General features: G+C 41.9%; 1 long non-coding RNA gene across 1 annotated transcript; it reads left to right on the top strand.

Annotated features, from left to right (window-relative positions):
- The first annotated feature begins 245 nt into the window (after positions 1-245).
- Positions 246-3854, top strand: LOC125944481 (uncharacterized). The gene is made up of 3 exons (XR_007466230.1): positions 246-419; positions 1828-1928; positions 3825-3854. It is a non-coding gene; the product is annotated as an uncharacterized LOC125944481 (long non-coding RNA).
- Positions 3855-23163: the final 19309 nt, after the last annotated feature.

Raw genomic sequence — 23163 nt, 5'->3', positions numbered from 1 at the left:
TTGTATGCGGGTTTCTATGTGCTTACGCGTGCGTGCGTTCGCGCGTGTTTTGTGAATGCTATGTATGTGCGTGCGTGCGTGCTTTGTGAGCGCCTTGCTTGTGCGCGCGTGCTTGTATGCGGGTCTCTGTGCGCGCGCGTGCATGCGTCCGTGCGTGTTTCGTGAACGCTTTGTCTGTGTCCGCGCGTGCGCGCGCGCGTACTTGTTTTGTGAGCTTTTTGCGTGGGCGCGCGTGCTTGTGTGTGTGTGTGTGTGTGTGTGTGTATGTGTGTATTGCATAAAGACGGTAGTTTTACACGCAATAAACCTCTTCCAAATTGGTGCAGCGGCTGTCCCCGCCCTGAAAACCGAGTTTGGCGTCGAGTCACCCTGGAAGCCACCCTGGGATATATGGAGGCGCCGGAGGACCAGTGGAAGGTGTAAGTTTCCTCCCTTTTCCCTCCTCTACCCTGATGAATCCACTTCCTTGATTGTTATTGTAAAATAAACGTTTCATCAACAGCATAAATATGAATCAGAAATCCGGAAAGTGTGTTTCACGATTACACTAATTTCGATCGTGAAACGTTTACCTTGGGTTAGTCCACATTTCCTTGAAGTAGGCAACTGGTTATGGAGGCGGCGGCGGGCGAAATGCTGCCGCCGCTTTTCGCCCGCACAAAAAATGTTTTGCCTACAAATGCAAAAACGCCCGTGTCCCGTGCATTGGCGGCACGTTGAAAAGCCCCTGGGGGTCAGAATCAATCCATAGTCAAACGCTATCACGTGCCCCTTAATCAAATTGTTGTTTTGACACGTAACACTCCTGAATTCCAGGAGACAACTGCTTAAATTGCGAATAGCTGGTTATTTGCGATGTTCCGCGTATATAGCAATTGGTTTCAGCAGCTTTTAATAATTTGAATATATGAAGTGCTAAGCTTTAGGTCTCTCTGGGTGGTTCGCATGCCCTTCGAAAATTGTTCCCTATGGCCCAATTATAATTCGTAAAAATGGAATTTATCAGGCATGCCCTGGCACTCGAGAATGTGATTGAGCTGGAGGTTTAGATTGAGAAGGTTGCAGTGAGTCCCATAATTTGTTTATGCTTTACCAGTAGGAGTGTCAAAGTGTAAAAAAAAGCGTATGTGTGTGTAAATTGTTGAAAGCGAGTCATGTGGTGCAGGTGTGCGTGTGTGTAAGACTTCGCTCCTCGAAAGGGCAGGACTTGAGTAAAGTGACTTGTTGAACAACACTTTGCAATGTGGTGAACATGGTTTAAATAATGGATTTGAGACCTGCAAGGAGTTGCGACATTCTAACGCATTCCTCTTGCATTTATCACGGAGTTGCCACTGAATTGTATAACTCACTGGTGCTGTTTGGCCAGAATTGGCGAGGAAACACAATAATTAATCAAATTTGTTTCATTCACACTACTTATAGCCAGCATTGTAGCGCAAGTCATTAGTGTGATCGAGTATAGATTTGCAATGTGGCACTAAGATTAGTCATTACATTCAACTTAAGAAATCTTGCAGCCACATTCATAGCTGGTAATAAACTTATAGAGCACTAAAAGAAATATTAAACAATCTAAATACTGCTGGCACAGCACTGGCAACAGTGTTTGAGCAGGCAAGCGTATATGTGTGTGGAAATTTCAGTGCAATGCAATCACATCTGCAATCATCTGTTGTATGAGGCTTGTTTTTTTTTCAGTAAGCTGTACCAAGTCCATACTTTGATTTTTCTCTTGCAAACCAAAATCAGCCTTATTTCCAGTGATCTTGTCTCTCGTTCTGGTGGCATTTCTTTATGTGGAACTTAAAATGTAATTTCTTGCAGGTCATCCAGATGACAGCCTCACAATTCCCAGCCTTTATGCTCTCCATCAGAAACCCTTCAGGGGCAAGCCACTTATGTTTGCCTTCAGACAAGACAACATTGTAAGTAGATATAGGCGTGTAGTCTAATATTCTGAGCCAAGTTTCCATTTATTACTGTGAGGCTCCTTTGGCAGCCTTAGGTAGATATTATGTGCAGTTGTGTGTGTGCAGTTTTTAGGTATTGCCAATGGTACAGTGCACATTGCAGATATGACGACTCCGAAGTATATACTTCCAATTTCATCAATGCCTTTCATAATGAAGTTTTTCTTTTATGCAAGGATATTCAGAGATTGGGGCATTTCAGCATCATATTCTGTATTGTGCATTCAGTGCTCATTTCAAGTTACCCTCCTCCTACCATTTATTTGCGGGAAAAGTGTATTTGTTTACCCTCTGCAATGCGATTCTTACTTGCTCATTGCGTCAAACTCCTCTACCTTTAATTATCACATAATTATCACAACCTCAAAATTTCGGCTGTTATTGTTTTGAAAACAGTATCAAAATCAAAATGTGCTAGATTGCTATCAAGACTGCAAGGGAATTGCAGAAATTGCAAGAAACCGTGGCTTCTTATGGTAGTTGAAAACCTCTTTTCAGCAAACCATGTGCCTATTTCGTTTACTGAGCTGCTCATGAAATTCGCAAGCATGTTTGATTTAACACAGTCGTTACAGGAGAAGAGAAAAAAAGATTAAGAGGAGCACATTTCATGAGGATGCAATGCTTTTGGATATTCTCCAGGTGGCAAAATGTACATTTAGGAGAGAGAGTGACCTGGAATCGGAGAGGGTGGGGCAGGGAGCCAATTTGCAGCCATTGTAACTCATGCATGTAGTGGCAACAAAAGATGATAAATTGTTGTGGCACTGCGGTCTAGTGAATAGGTCAGCACTTAAATAAACTCCCCCACAGTGAGGGGAAAACGTAGGATATGTTATTTAATAAAGATGGTGCTTTTAGGAGACAGCAGGAAATTTTAGGCTCTAGTTGAGCAGCTATAATATGAAGGACCACGTAAATTGTAGGAAGCCAACATAAACTGAGTAGAAGGACGTACGTCACTGTTCAGAGCACGAAGTTGAAATTAGCAGCATCAGGAAGGATTGTAAGTATAAATAAGGGAATAGTAATTGTCAGCGTATTGCCGAGCTAACACATTGGAACAAGGGCAAAAAATAGTTGACAGGATGTTCTATATTTTCGAGGGACATCTGCTGAAACACTGATTCTTACTCAGTCAGTAAAGAAATATACAACAATAAATAGAAATAATTAAGTATACAGAAAAGACCTTATAGACTGCAGTGGATAGTTGGACATTGTTGGGCTAGATGCCAGTACTGCTTTGCTACTGTAATGCAGGGCAGGCGAGAATGCAGTTGGGGGTTTCTTCATTTTCATCTGTTGTGCACTCTCTGTACAATAGTGCTCTTCGTCTCGTAATGTATAAATGTTGCGTTAAAAACACTTATTTTCTCATGCCTTGAGCATATCAGTCTTATTGTGTCTTCTCCCATAAAGTCTTCTGCTGCAGTGCTTCTGAAGTGTAATGCACAACTGCATTGCAGATTTTACATTGTGAGTTTTATATTGCGGTCACATCCATGCTCCTGAAAAAATGTCCATTGCTGAGAGATGTCGTTGGTAGAGTCTTTACATTTTATGCTCTTATTTTTCTATAGTGAAAAGGCTACTGTATATTCATTTTTGCTTCTATGCCATTTTCTATTCACGATGACTTAGTGATCGCGGTTTCTAAATTTGAAAACTGGAAATTTTGCCTACCTTTCATTTGTCATGCCCAATTAAGCTGTGCCTTGTGTTCGGTCACAATAATTAGGAGTGTTGTTTTCAGAAGCTTGTTGCCTTATCAAATTCCCCGCAGTGTATATGATCGTAATGAAATGCAGAGTCAACTCTCAAGATTCTGTTGTTATTTTGCTAATGCAGGAAGCAGGATTCCAGCACAGCCATCTCCTGCACTTGTGGTCAAGATGCTCAGACAATGGAGTCTGTTCCTTGTGGTTAACCATGAACAGTATTCTCGCTTTTATGAAAGCTAAAGGTGATTTCTTGCATAAATTACAATTTTGCAGCTCCAATGTATACACTTTATTCTAATTTGAATCAACTAATATACGCTGTTTAATACTTTTATACTGTTTGATACAATCATTTCTTGTTGGAGAATATTAAGCGTGATGTTTAACATTAATTTATCCATGACTGGCTGATGCATGATTGGCTGTGTTTAAAAAATGTGAACTCACACATTTGAAGCTTCATTCAGTAACCAGAATATGGCTGATTTAATAAACATTATTTGCTTATTTATGTACTCATGTGCTACAAGCGCTAATCTTCCATTATCGCACCAAGTACAAATAATTTAGAAATTGGCAATGTATATTAACTTCATCCGCATGTGGCCAGTATAGTACCTTAATGAATAGTGGTTTGTTTTTAAAGGCCCCCATTGGATCGGCACTTCGCACCTAAACAGTAATAAATGTGGCATATTTAGGCTTTTGTCTTGCAGTAGAAAAAAAATCATTTTCAAGCAACATATTTTATAACACACCATGCAGTGCCTTCGCATTACAAAATTTAAGGAAACCAGAATTGTAATTGGAAAATCTGCTACACAGCATTTTTAGCTCAGAGAACTCTATTTACATTTGAAAAAAAATGATTTAGGCGGGAAAAAAATTCTCTTGCTCAAGGAACCTCGTTGAGGCGCAAAATTCATCTTGATGCTCCTGGATCAAACCTTATTTAGAGCAAGTTCATATGTGAAACATACATTGTTTCAGTATATAAATAATGTGGGCCAGTCAAGCTTTATATCGACTTTCCAAATCAGCTTTTCACTATGATTTGCCATGACATTCATTTATTGTACATAATAACAGGTGTGTTTCTTGTGTGCTTGCTCTGCATTTCATGTACTTCCCTAATTGACCTTTGCAATATATATCTTTTTTTCAAGGCCACCAAAACTAGAATTTTTTTACCTGAAATTTATTACTGAAAATTTATTCCTTTAAGTGGCACCAAACTCGGGCTGTTTTAGTGTGGCCATATATACAGGTTGTTTCAGTCAACTTAAGCCAAACTTTAAATATATGCAAATGCTACGTAGCTAGACAGAACTAAAGTAATGTTGTTTGCCATCGCTCGGAGATACTGAGACAATTTTTTGTATTCCGCCTAATCAGATATTTAGACTTAATTTATTCAACTTCTCAATTATTATAATTAGATGAAAAGTGTCAATGAGTAAATTGTAGAGCAACATGATAAGCTCCCAATACAGCTTTCTGTTGCTCAATACGTGCAAGATAAAATTGTTTTTCCGAGCGTGAAAGAAGCCCGCGAATAACGCAAAATTGTTGTCCGACTGGCCGCTCGAGGCACTTTACGTGTATTCGCGGGCATCTTTCACACTCGGAAAAACACTTTTCTGTGGCACTTATTGTGCAACAGAAAGCTGTATCGGGAGTTTCTAATGTTGTTCTATAGAATTTTCTAATTGACACTTGTCATCTAATTATAATAATTAAGAAGTTGAATAAATAAATAAGTCTAATTATCTAATTAGGCGGAGTACAAAAAATAATCTGAGTATCCCCAAGCGACGGCAAAAAACATTACTTTGGTTCTGTCCACCTATGGAGCATTTGCATATTTTTAATGTTTGTCCCAAGTTAACTGAAACACCCTGTATATAGGACAGATTGGATCAGTTATTTAAACAAATATATTTTTGTAGGAAATGTAAATTTTTATGTACTTACAAATGTATTTGGTGAACGCACGTTTTAGGTTGTTATATATGTATTATGTAGTTATGTATTCTAGTATGGAATAAATATATTTACTTTCCTTGAAAATGCAGTATCATATAAGTCTTGTCGGTCTGTGTTACATTTTATATGGATATGTAAAGCATAATAACCATTCATGTAGATATACACGCTCAGAAGTTATAGTTTTCTAGGTTGCATTTGTGCAGTGAAGACTGGCTTGGCCCGGAATTACTAATATTTATTGTGATCCACACGTATAAATGTTGTGTATATGCCTATCGAAGCTTCAAGCTTGGCTATCAGACGCCGTGTTTGGTAGCTGAACTTGAACCTTCTGGCACACACGAGGTATGCGTGGATCGCTCTATATAGTCGTAATTCAAGGCATGTACAGCTGAGCCTGCCTTCCGTATACTGTAGAAATAAAAGGGTGTACACGCTTTCAACACCTATAAAAATGGGTTTTATTGAGTACTAACACCCTAACACCCTTCATAATTTTTGCTGGACACCCTTCCTCTAGGGTGCTATAATGGCACCCCAACTGTAGGGTGTAGGAAACAGCACCCTTAGGGTGTCCGTCTGGCGACAAACTGATTTACGCCCTTAAGGGTGTTAAAATGTTTAGTGTATAGCATGTGAAAGAGTTTTAGCATGGGTGAATCATTAGTGGCGGTAAGGGGAGAGCATACAGAAAGGGAGTCAGTAAAAATAGCAGCGGTTGTAATCGTTTGGTCTAATTTACGTAAAGCTAGCATTACTGCTAAAAACTCGTCCAAAAAGATAGGCACAAAATCGGGAAAGAAAAAAGGACCAGTCGAGTGCAGGACAAAATATCTCAATGCCAGTCTTTTCCTGGCTCTGTGATGCATCTGTTACAATGATAATATTTGCTCCTAGGGAGCTTAGGTGGTGTTGTAACAAGGCGTTTAAGATGCCGTAAGGTAGTTGTTTCGCGTGGTTTGGGAAAATGTCATCGAACCTGATCTCCAGGTAATTTGAATGCGTATTGTTAGGAAGCACATCGCGAATTTGTACATTTAGTGGTTCAAGTAATTTTTGCAGAAATATAATCTGTGGTGTATGAAACCTGGGCCAATGAACAGGAAAAAAATTATTGTGGATCGGAGATTAAAATTATTTGTGGACCGCTTAATGGTGATTCATATAGTCGTAAGAAAATCTAAACGGTCAGAAAGTGAAATCGGCATAAAATGGGTGGGATTCTCGCTCCCAGATATAATACGGCATTTGCAACGTATTTTGGAAGGCCTATAGGCACAGACGTGGTGCCTTCCTGTGATAAAACTAGCGGTCCGAAGCTTGTATGATGGACCACCTGAGAATAAAACACAGCCAAATTCTAAAATCGTACGAACGTACATTTTATATACCATCAAAAGGAACTTTCTTCGCATGCCTGTTCTTCGATTGCTCAACTTACGCAAAATACCCATTGTACGAGCTCCTTTTGTTGAATGGTATTCAATATGTGGCCGCCAGTTAAGATTTCCGTTATAATAACTCCAAGGTACTTCAGTGACTCTACTTGTGGGATATCTTCGAGATGATAGTTAAGTGATATGTATACTGGGTCCTTAACGGGAAAAACAAGGATAGCACACTTATTAGCATTCAGGTTTAAGTGTAAGCTTTCAAGCAAGCCTGCCAGATTCTCTAGATACGACTGCAAAATTTCGTAAAGGGAGTATATGTCACTAGCCATACCAAAAAAGACAATGTCGTCAGCATAAACGTAGGTACTGACACCTGGGTGAACGGGAATTCTGCTCAGTAAAATAATTAATAATATTGGTGAAAGTACCGATCCCCGAGGCTTGTTTGCTTGTTTTTACCAGAGGAATCGCCGCATCGAAAACAAAAGATTTCCCTGTCTTATAAAAATTCATGCACCCATGCTACAATATATCCTGGAATACCATGGCCCTGTAACCGATTTGTTAAAATTGTACGTTCAGTGCTGTCATAGCCTTTACATATATCTAAGGTAACTAAAGCCGCATATTGTTTTTTTTTTGCCTGTCTGTCTCTTGGTTGCGCCGTAAGAATACCGATGAAGCGTAACTTCTAAACCATTTTATGTCTGTTATTAGCCCATTAACACACGAAAAGTGGTCTGCTGTAAGCCACCCTCTTACTCTGCAAGAGGCTGAACTTGCGATAGATCAACTGCCTTTCGCAAAGGCCACCAGCTCCTGACGGAATTTCAGATAAATTTTATAAAGCAAATAAGAATCATCGTTGCCCAATTCTAGTGAGAATTTTCCCCGAGGGCTTCGCCAGTCCTTCATCAAGAGTCACCAAGGACCCTTCCACACGAAGGATGCTTCCACAGTCCTTCACCAAGAGTCACATGATTTTGATCTCATAGATTACCGACAGAGAAAAATTACGTCATGCTGAGGGCTACAGGCCGTTAGGACGTTATGAATTGTTGACTATAAAGTGTTTTCCCAAATTTGCTCGAATAGATTTCAGTTTGTAATGTCAATCCTAATTGGACCTCATCAAACGTGTGGACTAAAGGGCCGCTCTACAGGGTGTCCCAGCTATCACGCTGCACGATTTAAAAAAGAGGAACGGCGTTATGCGAAGCAAACCTAGTGCGTATTGTGCAGTGGAGTAGCCGCCATTAATTTTTATTTACTGAGATTTATTTGGCTAATTGTAGTTAATTATCTAACTCGAGAAGTACTGCCCTAATTATCAAAGTGTCAATCAGAAAATTGTAGAGCAGCCTGAAAAACTCCCGATACTAGCTTTCTGTGGCTCAGTACGTGCCACAGAAAAGTGTTTTTCCGAGCGTGAAGTCTGCGAATACACGCAAAGGGCTTCGAGCGACCAGTCGCGCGGTAATTCTGCGTGTATTCGCGGGCTCCTTTCACACTCGGAAAAAAACATTTATGCAGCACGTACTGGGCAACAGAAAGCTGCATCGGGAGTTTTTCATGTTGCTCTACAATTTTTTTCATTGAAACTTTGAATATAATAGTACAGTACTTCTCGAGTTAGATAATTAATTACAATTAGCTAATTAAATCTCAGTAACGAAAAAATTACTGGCGGCTATTCCACTCTACTGGAAACAATACGCAATTGGTTTGCTTCGCGTAACGCCGTTCCTCTTTTTTAAAATCATGCTGCGTGATAGCTGGGACACCCTGTGTACAGACTAAAATCCTTATCGCACGTACTATTCTTGACTAATGTTCAAACTCTTATGAGTAAGTCGCATTACTTCAAGTTGACCTCGCAAGAGCATTTGATTGTGATTTCCATGCATTGCTGTTTTCTCTCCTTCAGCAAGCTATTCTTGGTTCACCATTGTTAAAATAAGTGCACCTTCGTTTCATTGTTCTAGCCACTTGATTGTGAATGTCGATTTTTCGCCGCCTACATCTATCCAATCCTCTGTCAAGCAAGTCTGTCATATGGCGCCTCTTTTGTTTTATTGTCACTTGGAGCCACTGTGCTTGAGCATCCTTAAATCTGATAGCATTTATGGCTACATCTTGCTCGGACAGGAGGTTAAGGTGCTAGCGCATGCAGATGATATTGCTTTTTTCTGCAAGGACGAACCAAGCACTATACAAGCTGTAGGCACCGCAGAGCGATTTGGAATTATTTCAGGCGCACAGATGAGCAATTCGTAAAATTCAGGTCTGTGGTTTAAGTCACGGTTGTTTAGACCTACTCCGTTCGCTGGAATAGATGGGTCTGTGGTGCCCCCAAAATTCCTTGGTGTTCCAATAAATCCATACAAGTGCTCACTATTATACAGAGAGAATTACATCTCTTGAACGTTACGTTAATTCTGTTGTGCCAGGCAACCTTTGCATTTTCGGCAAAGGTCAGTCATGCAACACGCTCTTGGAAACAAACGTTTTCTATTATTACAACTGGTACACTGTGAAGATCATACATTCAACGTTTTCACCGCGTTTCTGCGACTTTCATATGGTCTTCAAGTTGTGAGCCTGTAAAATGAGATAATCTTTTCAGTCGGGTTTGCGTAGGTGGGCTGGGCTTTAAGTATATATGTGTGGCGATTGGTATCTCACTACTTATTTTCGTGACAGTTCTCATCGTTTATATATTTCGAGCTTTCTTGGAGGTCAACCTGAGGAATATTCTACCTAACCTAGTGGTTTATCAAATTTTTCTTTGCGACCATGTCTTTGGGGGTTCATGCGTGAAGGGTATTTCTCGGTTTGTTTACTAGCAGTGATGTTCTCAACTGAATTTTTATACTGTGTATCACGAAACATCTTTAGAGCGATTTAATGTCGATGTTGTTCCCACCAACGCATTGTCGCGCAAAATACATTGGCTTGCTAGGACAGGATGTACTAGCTCGTGTGCGTAAAATGCCTGTGCCTCCAGCAACAAATATTTTCTTTTTAAATTAAATTCTGAAACCTCTCCATTCAGGACATGGCTACGTTAAAGAGACATTTTCGTGACGTTCAATAATTGTCGCTTGTGTGATGTACCTCAAGCAAATGAACATTGTTTTATAGGCTGCAGCCATGATATTTTATTTTGGGATGTGCTTCAACGAACGCTTCATAAAGACTTTGATTTAAATTGTCATTCCGCGCGACATCTGGCGCACACTAGTTGTGAGGATGTACCTTTTGACAATAAACTGCCATTTGCCGCGTTTCGCTCTGACTGTTAGTTGGCGATCTACAGCCGCTGAAGTGAGCACATGAACAAGCTGTACTTCGGATTGGTGCCAAAGTGACAATGAAGGAATTGGAAGAACAGCGTGTGTGTGTGAAGTTCTGCTACAAACTTCGGAAAACTTTCACAGAGACATTTCAGTTGCTTAGCCAAGCATACGGGGAGGACTGTATGAGTCGCACGCAGTGCTATGATTGGTTCAAGCGTTTTGAAGACGGAAGAAAGTGGGTCGGTGACGATCCCAAGCCTGGACGACCTTCCACATCCAGAGATAATGACCACGTCGAGAGAGTTCGAACTGTGATTCGGGGAAATCGTCGTTTGACTGTTCGAGAAGTCGCTGACGAAGTGGTTATCAGCGTAGGATCACCGTCATGAAATTTTGAGTGACAAACTTGGGATGCGTCGTGTCAGTGCAAAAGTCGTGCCGCGTTTGTTGATTGAAGAACAGAAGCAGACCCGTGTTGAAATCAGCCAGGAACTGCTCGCCGCTGCCGATGACGATGAAAACTTTCTTAATAACATCCTAACAGGCGATGAGACATGGCTTTATGGCTATGATGTTGAAACGAAAGTGCAGTCATCGCAGTGGGTGGCGACAGGTTCTCTTCGTCCAAAAAAGCACGGATGAGTCGGTCGAAAATGAAGGTGATGTTGGTTCTGTTTTTTGACTGCAAAGGCATTGTTCATCAGGAATTTGTGCCACATGGCCAGACGGTAAACAAAGCAGTTTACCAGGGAATCCTAGCACGTTTGAGATATTCTGTGCGCAGTAAGAGGCCTGAATTGTGGCAAAATCAGGCTTGGATGTTGCATCATGACAATGCCCCGGCTCACGCGTCGCTCCTTGTCCGCAGCTACCTAGCGAAACACCGCACTCCCGTTGTGCCCTACCCACCATATTCTCCGGATCTAGCCCCAGCAGAATTTTTTTGTATTCCCCAAGCTGAAAACCACCCTAAAAGGACGTCGTTTCCGAACCGTAGAAGAGATCTAGGACAACGCGAGAAGAGACCTGCGCGCCATTCCAGAAAGTGCGTTCCAAGGGGCTTTCCAAAAATGGAAGAAAAGATGGGAAGAGTGCATTGCCAGTAGAGGGGACTACTTTGAAGGGGACAGCACTTAAAATGTTGCACCATAAGCACTAAAGGTGGTATAACAAAAGTTTAATTTCTTTTTGAACTAGTACACCAATTTAGTCCGCTTCATGTATATCATCAGGAGCAGTTTCCAGAATTTCGATATCATTTTTATTGATGAGTTACTCAGTTGAAAATTTCGTACTGCAGTGTTTTTTCTCACTTTTTATGTTGTAATTCACAACAATTTTCCAAAACAAATGATGATCTAAATAAAGAAGCTGCTACCCACAGTTACTATATTGGAACTAATTTTTTTAATGCGACGTGATGAAAATGACTCAGTGCTTGCGGAACAAAATGATTTCTCTATTGCGATGTAGTTAGATATCATCCCCCGAGCTAAAACTTTCTCTTAACAATTTATTTATCGGCTACTTTTCACACCTTATCATTTTTACATGGGCCCTCCTGGCGGTAGTTGAAGCCGCACCGATCTTCTCTCGGTAAATGTTTCAATCCTACAAATGTAGCAATTACCACATCTCCGGGACTACTGGGCCAACGCGTCCTCGTTTCAGCTGTTGAACTTCCTCTGCATGAACCATGATTCTCTACTTCCTAATCTTGTCTGAGTGAGGTTTATGAGAACACAGTGTTTAAAGTATCTATGCCACGGTACCCAACACAAAGGAGTGATAGCAAGAACCTAGATTAGTCTCGCCACTTTTAGGTATACCACCGCGCATATGTAGTAGAAACATTACTACTATGATTTTATGATGCCACAAAGACGTACATCGTGTAGCAAACTGTGATGAAATCCCGTAATTTAATGTGCACTCTGAGTTGCTGCCGATAAACCCTGTTGTCATTCTCACCAATGCCGTGCTCCTAAAGCGCTCTAAAGGTCGCCGAAGGGCAAGAGACCGTTTAGTAGCATAGGCGAATCCACACCTTCTCGGTATACATCTCTTGAAGTTTTGTGCCGTTCCTACCTGTGAAATTGAATTGTCATGCACTTTTTTGTAGCAAAAAGCTACAAAAAACCAATCAATGTCATTACGCTGCCATTGGTCACGTTATTCTGACCCACCCATCTGTTACCCTGGGTGGCTCAGTTTCGTCGAGCGGCTGCCCCAGAAGGGCGACGGTACGGGGTTCAACCATGAACCGGGCCTGAATATTTTCCTTTCGAATGCCGCCGTTGTGAAACCCAGATGTCTTTCCTTTGTAGATTTGCACTTGATGAATGGTGGCAACGTTCCTCTTCGTGATACTTCCTTCATCTTCTACGTGCGCCATTGCCGATAGACTGATTTGCCTAGCGTGGGAGATAACACATGTATGCACTGTTTTTTGCAGATACCAGCACAGGCGCCTCCTGCAGGCCATTGCTGAAGGCGGCCTGTCTGTTCCACATAGAAGACTAACAACCCCCGTGGAGACCATATATATTGAAGAGGACGAGACCATTTACCTTTTGTTCACGTTGTACGGAATCGGCTGCGCAATATCGTTCGCTGGATTGGCTATCGAGCTCGGAGTGCACAGACATACTTATGTATTATTTCAGCAGCGATTCCGTGCGCTAAAATACCACGTTAGAAAGAAGTATGAGACGCAGGAACCCCCATTTGCATAAACGTCTCACTAATGCCTACAAAGGTACAATAATGCGTAGTAAGTAGTGGTTGCGTTAATATCATCTTGTAGCACAATTTGTAGTGCAGCATACGCGTAATGTGGAGGTTGTGTGTTCGGCTCCCACCGGCTGCAAGTGATCTTTTCGTCAACATTCGTGTCCCTTTTCTTGATTATTTTCTACATTTTGATTTCAATGACACCTGATTCCCCGTGTTTTTCTTGACTTCAGTGTCTATTGACTTTATATGGTCATGATTAACAAAAATCAAGACCCACGTTTTTCCTTCTTTTCTCGCTCCTTCATAGCGAATTTCTCGAATCTAGTGGTTCCGATGTCATTACGTAGCATGCGAGGTTTTTCTAGCCACGTGCCTGCTCTGCTAAGTTCACCTGTTACGTGACGCCATCGGGCAAAACAGGGTATTCCACATCGGTCCACCATGGCTCTGAATGGCGCTGGCTAACACTCCCATGGGGATAGATCTAGTGGAACGTAACTACCAAAGTTAGTGGACGGATTGATACCCGTTGCCGTAGCGCAATTGGTAGTGAAACGCACGCAAAGCGGATGAAGTGTGTTCGACTCCCACGGGCGGCTAATTATCTTTCCGTCCACTTTCATTTCCGGTTTCTTTATTATTTTCTCCATTTCAACAGGTAATTTCTCCAGTACATTTCTTTGGCTTCATTGTGTGTTGGCTTTGTAAGCTTATATCATCATCATTATTAGGCTATGTTTATGTTCACTGCAGGATGAATGCATCTCCCTGCGACCTCCAATTACCCTTGTCTTGCGCTAGCTGATTCCAACTTGCGCCTGTGCTACACACCTCGTGAACGAGGCGCCGACACCGGGCCAAAATCCAAAGCCGTCTTATCAGCTTTCGAAAATTACCCCACGAAAGCAAGGACAATTATTAAGGGGCACTCTGGTGCGCCAGCGAACGCTGGTTGTGGTCCAAAGACCGAATCAGAGCCCAAAGTTGTCGAAAACCCCGAAAACATATTCTTCAAACAAGTCAGTTACATACACACGTGCACACTTCGGCTAGACACATCACAATACAATTCAGATGGGTATTAACAAAACACTAGAAAATAATTAACGACAAGCACTAAGAGTTCAACACGTAAAGTACAGAATGAATAGCAACACAAAGTGTCCAATCGTATCCACCCGTGCAGGTCTTCAGCCGGTTGATCTCGGCGTAGCTCGAGGCAAATCTCGAGGAAGGAACTTCTTCCGGAAATGCAGACGCTCGAAGAACGCGTTGGTTAGCTTGCCGGGGAATCCCCTTCATCCGCACACGGTCAGTCTTCACAACACATCTTTTCACCGGCGCGGTCTGATCTCCCTTGTTATTCCAGCAGAGCGCTTTTATTGCCTTCGCCGGCGCTTCTGGAACCTTCGGTCAAAGTTGTGATCCCGTAGCATGAACAAAGCCTGAGAATCTCCTAGACATTTCTCGCGTTTTCGACCGCTGCCGTCGGAGCGTCGTCGAGGCTGACTCATCCATTGGCGCACGCTCGGGCTGTCTTACTTCCTCTCTCTCTCTGATCGACCGGGTGAGAGGGTGTTTCGGCGGACGCTCTCTCTGTCTCGTTGCCGTAGCCTTCGCGTACCTTTTCGAAACTTCTAGAATCCGTTGATCGCGTCGGTTGTCTGCGGCGTATGCGCTCTCTCCCTCTGTCGAAGCTGCCGCGGGGCCGTCTTGGTTCGATTGCTGGCTCGAGTGATGCGCGGCGCACGCTTAGATTATGCGCTCTTTTGTGACAGCCTGGAAATTTCATAACTTCATCAACCCATCTAGTTTTCTTCCATCCTCGACTGAGCTTCCCTTCTCTTGGTATGCATTCTGTAACTCTAATGGTTCACCAGTTATCGATCCTACGCATTCCATGGCCTGCCCAGCTTCATTTTTTATCCTAATGTCCATTAGAATATCGGCTATCCCCGTTTTCTCTCTGATACACACCACTCTCTTCCTGTCTCTTAACGTTAGTGCAAACATTTTTCGTTCCATCGCTCTTTGTGCGGTTCTTAACTTGTTCTCGAGCTTCTTAGTTAACCTCCAAGTTTCTGCACCATTTGTAAGCACCGGTAGAATGCAATGATTGTACACTTTTATTTTCAACGACAGAGGTAAGCTCCCAGTCAGAATTTTGCAATACGTGCCGTATGCACTCCCACCCATTTTTTTTTCTTCTGTAAGATTCCTTCTCATGATCAGGGTCACCTGTGATTAATTGACCTAGACAAACGTACTCTTTCTCAGACTCTAGAGGCTGACTGACGATCCTGAAGTCTTGTTCCCTTGCCAGGAAATTGAACATGTTTGTCTTCTGCATATTGATCTTAAACCACACTACTTTCTCGGTTAAGATCCTCAATCATTTGCTGTAATTCATCCCCATTGTTCTGAACAGGACAATGTCATCTGCAATACGAAGGTTGCTGAGATATTCGCCGTTGATCCTCACTCCTATGCCTTACCAGTTTAAGAGGTTGAATACTCCTGCTAAGCATGCCGTGAATAGCATGGGAGAGATTGTGTCTCCTTGCCTGAACCCTTTCTTGATATGTAATTTTCTACTTTATTGTGAAGCTATGTAGCTATGGAATCATTGGAGATATTTCCCCAGATATTCAACTAAGCCTCCTGCACTCCTTGATTACGCAAATCTCATATATATATATATATATATATATATATATATATATATATATATATATAGGGTGCTCAAAATTAAGCTTTACGGACTTTTTATAAAACGCCTGTGGCAGGTAGCATAATTCGTATAATTGGGCTGGGTTATTCAATGAGGCGGACATTAGTAGCACGAGACACCGAAACACATATTCAACTCATTCATAAAATTGCACTAATTAACTTCCTAGTTAATTACTATAGGACACACAATGCAATTTACGAATTGTAGCTGGTGAGTTTGCAAGACGCATCCCCTTCAAATGAATTTCCAGAATGACACCAGTTTCGATATATTTCCCAAAGTGTGGGTAGAAATACATGGGCGTTCCAGTTACTTTGTGCTTTAAGGTATAAAATAGCATTTTGGGAAAAAAGTTATTAAACCCGCCATTAAACGGCGAGTTTAATGGCGCATATCCCCAAATTGGTGTCATTCTGGAAATTCATCCCAAGTGGATACGCCGACAAGCTCACCGGCTACAATTCGTAAATTGAAACATGTGTGATAAAGAAATTAACCAAGCAGTTAATTAGTCAGTTTTTTTGTTATTTCGTTGAATATGTGTTTTGATTTCTCGTGCTACTAATATCCGCCTCATCGAACAAACCAGCTCAATGTTAAGATGTATGCTACCTACCACAGGCGATGTCAAAAATTGCGTAAAGCTTAACTGCTTAACCCGCTGTATATATATATATATATATATATATATATATATATATATATATATAATGCTACAAGGCTTTTGGCACCATTATTGAATAACCTAAAGTGCAGGTTCACACTAGCCATTGCACTGCCTTGCTCCTCAGACTATAATTTAGGAGCAATAGAACTGAAAACGGAACATGAAATGTTTTGTTTGCTTATACCTTATCAGATAAATGACCCTTATACACACTCAGCACAGAAACGCTTCATAAAGGGGCATAGTCTCGCAATTCTGTGCGCCTATAAATGGAAGAGTTACTTAGTAACCTTCATTTCAGGGGCACATTCTCGCAATTTCGACACCTAAAAATAAAAGATATACTTGTACCCATACCTTTAGTGTATTACTCGCAGCCTTTCTTGTATTGTAACCTTTTGAATAGACAGAGTTACGCTAATACGCTACAGTGAAGTTCAATGAATAGCCTAAAGATCAATTTACAAAATTCATGGACATGCGCTGATCGGACGGGCTATGTCCTCAATGGACATGCCTCATTGTCTAAAATTAAAAAAAATCGCGGCTTAATATAAAATGACATTTTATTGCTGTGGAAGCTTCATAGCGGCGAAATACATCAGAATTTGCGCGATAGTCATCAATGCAGTTATTTAGGGACAATTGTTTACTAAGTACTTTTCTTTTTGTTTCTTAAGGACACATGTTGTTCCATATTGAAGGCGCCAGTTTCGAGAAACACCAGTTTCCAGAAATTAAAAGTCAGAATTTGCAATGAACTGCATTGCTGTTTCTGTTATTGTGTTTCTGCAAGCCATACAAGAAAATTTTGTTAAAAGATACGTCAGCTTGAACGGCTAAGCATTTTATCAGATGCCTACATTGTGTGTTTTACAGCGTAAGCTGTTCTGGGCTCATTCTAACAGCCATTTTGATTGGCGATGGTGTCCGCCGCCACCGGTGGTGTCCGGTGTCCGTAGCAGCTGTCGCTATTGTGTTTCTGCAGGCCATGCGGCAAAATTTTGTTTAAGAAAACCTCAGCTGGAATGGCTATTCATTTGATCAGTTGCTTACAGCGTGTGTTTTACAGCTTATATAGGCTGTTATGGACTCAATAAAACAGCCGTTTCGGTTTTCGATTATGTCCGCCGCCGCCGGTGATGTCCGGTGTCCGTAGCAGCTATCGATGGGAATGAGAAAAAATACCCAGTTCCCGCCGCGGTCGAACCCGGGCCTGCTGCGCGGGAATCAGCTACTCTACCACTGAGCCACGGCAGCGCTTGCTAGCATCCACCGGAAAAATACCCTATAAAAGCTCCCTAGCGCGTGAGGAAACACCCGATGAGACATGCGCACCACGTAGCGTCGATACGTGCACGCTGTGCATTGCATTTGCATGTTATTACACCTGGGGGCACGCCATGTAACAGATGCACAGGTAGCGGTACAAGGTAGAAGGTTTGAGGAAGGAAAAAATTAACGATATTTATCCAAAAATTATAGAAAAATGTACATTCGGTACCTGATTTAAGCAATCTGGTTTGGTGACTATGTCCCCGCTGAGTTTCAAAGGGGATGCCAGTAAATAATAATCGTAATCATCATTAGCTGGTTAAGTGACTGTTTGTCACCGCTTTGTTTTAAAGGGGATGCCAATAATTCCATGATCATTATCATCTTCATTAGCATTGTAGCGTGCCTGTTGTCATACGATTAGGGTGCCTCGATGCCAGCGCCGCTTTTCAGGGTGGCGACAGCCTTTGAACCGCCCGGCGCCGCCGCTCTGGCTTTTCGGCGCCATGTTGGTTCTTTCGCGCCGGCTGTCAAGCTGAACGGACGCGCGCTCCAATTACTTCTTTGTGGCGTTGTGGAGCGACAGCTTGTGTTATGTGTAGCCCCTTGTGATGTTCGTGCTTGTTAAGGAAACATTACGGGCTGTTGTGTCGCTCTGTGCACTGAATCGACCGCAAGGAAAGCTGCGGGTATTTTGTTACCCCCGCGACGTTGAACGAAGGAAGAAATGGGCAGCGCAAGTAAAACGTGACAACTGGGTACCGATGGACACAACGAAGATATGCGAGTGAGGATCATGACTTTGTTAAGAATAATGTCCCTTTGTGATCCATTTCATTTTCACAGAGAATTTGCATGTATATGTTGGTGTGCCTCTTCTATAGTGATTTAAGTGTGCAGTGTGCCGTGATCGCCGAGTTTGACTTATTAAAACAGTGTAGGCTTATTCTAGATGTTTTTGAATTGACCATTTTTTTGTAGCCAGAAGTATTGGGGCAATCGTAAACTCGTTTCCTGGATACGCGATCGATGACAGTACCTACCTGGTCGTTTTTTTTTCTCAGCAAAATAAACAAGCACGAAGGCTCACTCAGTCGGAAGAGAGTGCTGAAAGAAGAGACTTCATTCTCGACTTTCTTCTCTTACGGTTTCTTCTCTTGAGGAAGATGTGCTCTCCCACTTCGCAGCCTTTTTGTTAAAGCCGATTAACTGTGGAACACTGCTCTATGTGCATGTGCATGCTAGCGGCTGAAGAACCTTGACAGGAACACAACCTTATTCAACTAAATAAATATGTCAAAGGCGGCAAACTTTAACTTATGCAAGCAGACGAATTCTGGACTTCGTTTTTTTTATGTGAGAGTGCTCTCAAGTCCTCTGAGAGTGCTCTCAAGTCCTCAGCTGAAGCTTAAGATCTGAGCTGTCTCAGAACACCATTCAAAGCAATGAAGGAAATTATTGGAAAGAATATAACCTTGCCAGAAAACCCATGTTATCATCACAAAGATGTGATTGAAAACTTCTTGAGCGATTTGTGTCCTCACATCTCCGCATCTATCTGCGATGGCGTAACACTCCTGAAAAGGCAGCTCAGTGTTACGCTAGCAAGACTGTAGCAGGTACGAGTGTGCAGTAAGGCAACCACTTTTTAACCAGATAACCTTGCTCAGAGCTTATAAAGTGAATTAATTAGTGCTTACTTTTGTAAATAAAATGAGTTTGAGTGTTGAAAACCGTTCTCAGTGCATTTTTCTTCTTCAGTAGGCTCCTGAACTGCTGCAGGCCTACTCACGCGACGTCCCCTAATTTTTCTCCTAGTTTCGTAAATATGACGGGAAAACCATAAGAAGCAATATTACTATTAAAAGAGCTTCAAACTTAATATGTCACCCAAGTGCACAATTCCAGTAATATTTGTGGGACGTTTACCAGTGAAATGAGTAAATAAAAAGGCGGTAACCTCGCAAACAAATCGTGCCACCTTCGGGTTGCGATACACGCGAAAAGCGTCGAACAACCTCTTTTGAAACGAGCACTCTATGCTAGCAAACTGTTTATCAGATGCTAAAGCCGAAAATCTGCATTTAAATCGCGTCGGTATGCCCCTTAGCACGCCCGCCGCCCTTTCTTTTTGCCCGATGATTTATCTGCATCCGCCACACAACCAGCGCCTCCGTGTCGGAAAGAACCGAGGTGGCGCCGAAACGCGAGGGTGTCCCCACCCTGAAAGCGGCGCTGGGCATTGAGGCACCCTACACGCGATGGGAGAAGGGCGCCGCGTAGCGTCCTTACGAGCACACTTTATATTTCAGTTGCATATTATTACACCAGGTGGCACGCCATGTATTAGTTTTTCGCTTCAATGCATAAAGTGACGTTTTGTTTAGGAAGTAACTGGACGCCAATGCATTTCTGCGCAAAGTTCGAGAAATAATATCTCGAAACAGGCGTCATCCCGAGAATTCATTCTAAGTGGATCCGCCTTGCGAACTCCACTGCTACAATTTGTAAATTGCAATATGGGCCATCAGGTAATTAGTTAAAAACCTAATTAGTGAATTTATTGTATTTAGTCGATTACGCATTGCAATTTTGTGTGCAAGTTATGTCCGCCTCTTCGAGTAGACCAGCTCATTAACTAGAATTGGGCTATCTGCCACAGGCAACCTTTAAACAATTTTGAAAGTGTTCGCTGAAACACCCTGTATATAGCATATCTGATGAAATAAAGCAAGCTATGTGACTGACACCGTCCCGTTTCAAAGGAAATGCCACTAAGTCTTCATCATCATCATCATTTAGCATCGTATCGTGCCATTTCTCACGCGATGTGACATGCGCGCTGCGTGGCGTCGATACGTGCGAATATTACATTGCAGTTGCGCTATATTTCACGCCGTGCGGACAGTTCAAATCGTTCTCTTGAAGACGACAGGAAGAGACTTCGCCGCGAAGACCCTGTAGGGCTTGGTGCCGAAAATTAAACTCCTATGGAGCCGTTTCTCCCGCATACGCTGTGACAGTGCTGCGTGTGCTGCGCAGGCCTGCGATTTTTTTTTTTTTTTTTTGACACTATTCTGTGGCAGAACGCTTCCAGCAACCGGTTACGGAGGCCTGATTGACTTCAGCTTTGCAATCAACCACAATTGGTTATTCACGTGCTATTGAGTCAAATATTGGTAATATAGTTGTACTAAGATTACTAAAAAAATTTGTTGCGATGGCGAAAACTTGTTCAGCAGAAATCAATATTTTGTCTCAAGGTCTCTATTTTTATAATTCAAGGACAGTCACGATCACAGCGTATAAATCACTTTGCCGTCCCCCCCCCCCCCCCCCTCGGCAGATCAACTAGCTGTAGCATTGCAGTGCCCATTCAACAAGCGCTAGATGTGATTTTATTACCAGTAGTGCTTTGTGCGGGGCAATTCTAACTCCCCAATTTTTAGATTATTGATATAATCGAGATTAATCGGTTCATGTGGCATGAGAAAACGCACGAAAGCAGGTATTGTGATACAGCTGCATGCATTTCCCCAATGCATTGAACATGGCGATCACCGCCCTTGTTCGACGAGGATTCTTGACACAATGTATACTGCAACCCACATGAGCGCGAAACTATCTACTCGTGAATTAGTGAATGTTAAATTAGGAGATTTTAATTAGTTTAGTTGTGCATTACGAGTGCTGTGCTAAATAAAGACGCATGCGTTTCGTCCACTTCTGTATGTAAGCAGCTGTGAAACCATAACATATATTGTTCTAGTGCCTGAGGTTGTCAATGAAGCAAGGCAACTATTGTTCTATGTTGCAGCTAGACTCATTTGCTTTGAGTTCACATATTTTTAACCCTTTATACCTCTCGAGATATTTTTGAAAAAGAAAGCCGTTTAGAAAATGCCAATTTTTGCTAAGTGTTTGATTAAATCGGCACATGAAATAAATGCCTGAAGCACACTAAGAATAATATATTTATCTGCAGAACGCCCATGAAAGGTTGTTTAATTATAGAGAAAGTTGGCTCCACTACACTGCTTTTTTAAGCGCCAATAACGTAATCAAAAAGTGAACGTCTCAAACACAACCTCTGTGGTCTGGGAAACCACCCCGGCCGCAACGTTTGTAAAATCCTGGTGTTATTCCTATGTGCTTCGAATGTTTGACATGTTTCATTGAACCCTTCACCTGAAAAAAAGCGATATATATACGTAATTGCTCCTATCTTGTCCGCGGTGTCCATGTTTGTTGGCTTCCTGTGATATGATATAGACATGGAGGGGGCCTTACGACCCCCCCCCCCCCACTTCTACTGAAAGGAGGCTGTAAGCGCTGGGCGTAATGGGGCATATAATGCTTTCGCATAAATAAGGTGGCACCTACTTAGTAATTTTTAGAATAAATGTGCAAAACAGAGTATAATTGATGAAATGCACAGTATGCTGCTTTTGTAGCAGTAAATGCAATGTATACAGGTTCGACACGGCACATATTTCTTTGCTGCGGACCACGTTAAGGGTTTTCTGCAAACACTGTCATGTCGTCATCACATCATAGTCAGATTTAAAATAATTATATTTTGCACAAGTCAAAACACATCAGAAAAGGTGGCACATTTAAGAATCACTACGCATTTCCGCATGCAACATTTCTCGTATCGACAAGAATCTTATGGGGGTATGAGGCGGCAGCACCCACTTCCTGGAAATGCTGTGAGTAGCAGCTGTGAGAAGCTGACACAAAACCTGTAGTGTGAAAATGGCATGATTCCTTTATGTGCATATACAAAACAAATTAACTCAAAATTTTACTTTCACACGCAAAAATACATTTTGCCTTGCCCTGTTTAACTTCACAACATTTTTTTTTCACGGTCATGAAACACTAAAGAAAAGACCTTTGAGCACAGCACTGCGTCGCAGCACAAATATCTACAGCAGCACCAGGATTGGTGCGAATAGACAGCAAATCTGAAGGTTCATGTACAACATGTTTCAATAAAAGTATATATAGGTTTCAGGTATATATATAGTATATAGGTATATATATATACATATATATATAGGCTATCATAAAGAAGACTATCTCATCTCTGTTTCGAGCACAGTCATGCCTGTTTGCTGCCAGTGTGTTAGTTTCTAATCCTCCGAACTCCTTGCTGGGCGTCGAAGCCTACAAGCACAGAATAGTAATGTTGCTATCTTATAGTTACTTGTTAGTGTGGAATTGCAAACAAAAACTAATAACATATAATGATAGACGCATAAATAAACTCTAAAGAGATAAAGAACTACCACATAAGAAAAGATTTAACGCGAGATTTGAGCATGCTCTCCTGTCCAGAAATTTTTTTGTAACAATGAAAATTGAAG

The sequence above is a fragment of the Dermacentor silvarum genome, chromosome 3 (genome assembly GCF_013339745.2).
Source record: "Dermacentor silvarum isolate Dsil-2018 chromosome 3, BIME_Dsil_1.4, whole genome shotgun sequence".
Lineage (NCBI taxonomy): Eukaryota > Metazoa > Arthropoda > Arachnida > Ixodida > Ixodidae > Dermacentor > Dermacentor silvarum.
This window is presented reverse-complemented; position numbering and strand designations above follow the sequence as displayed.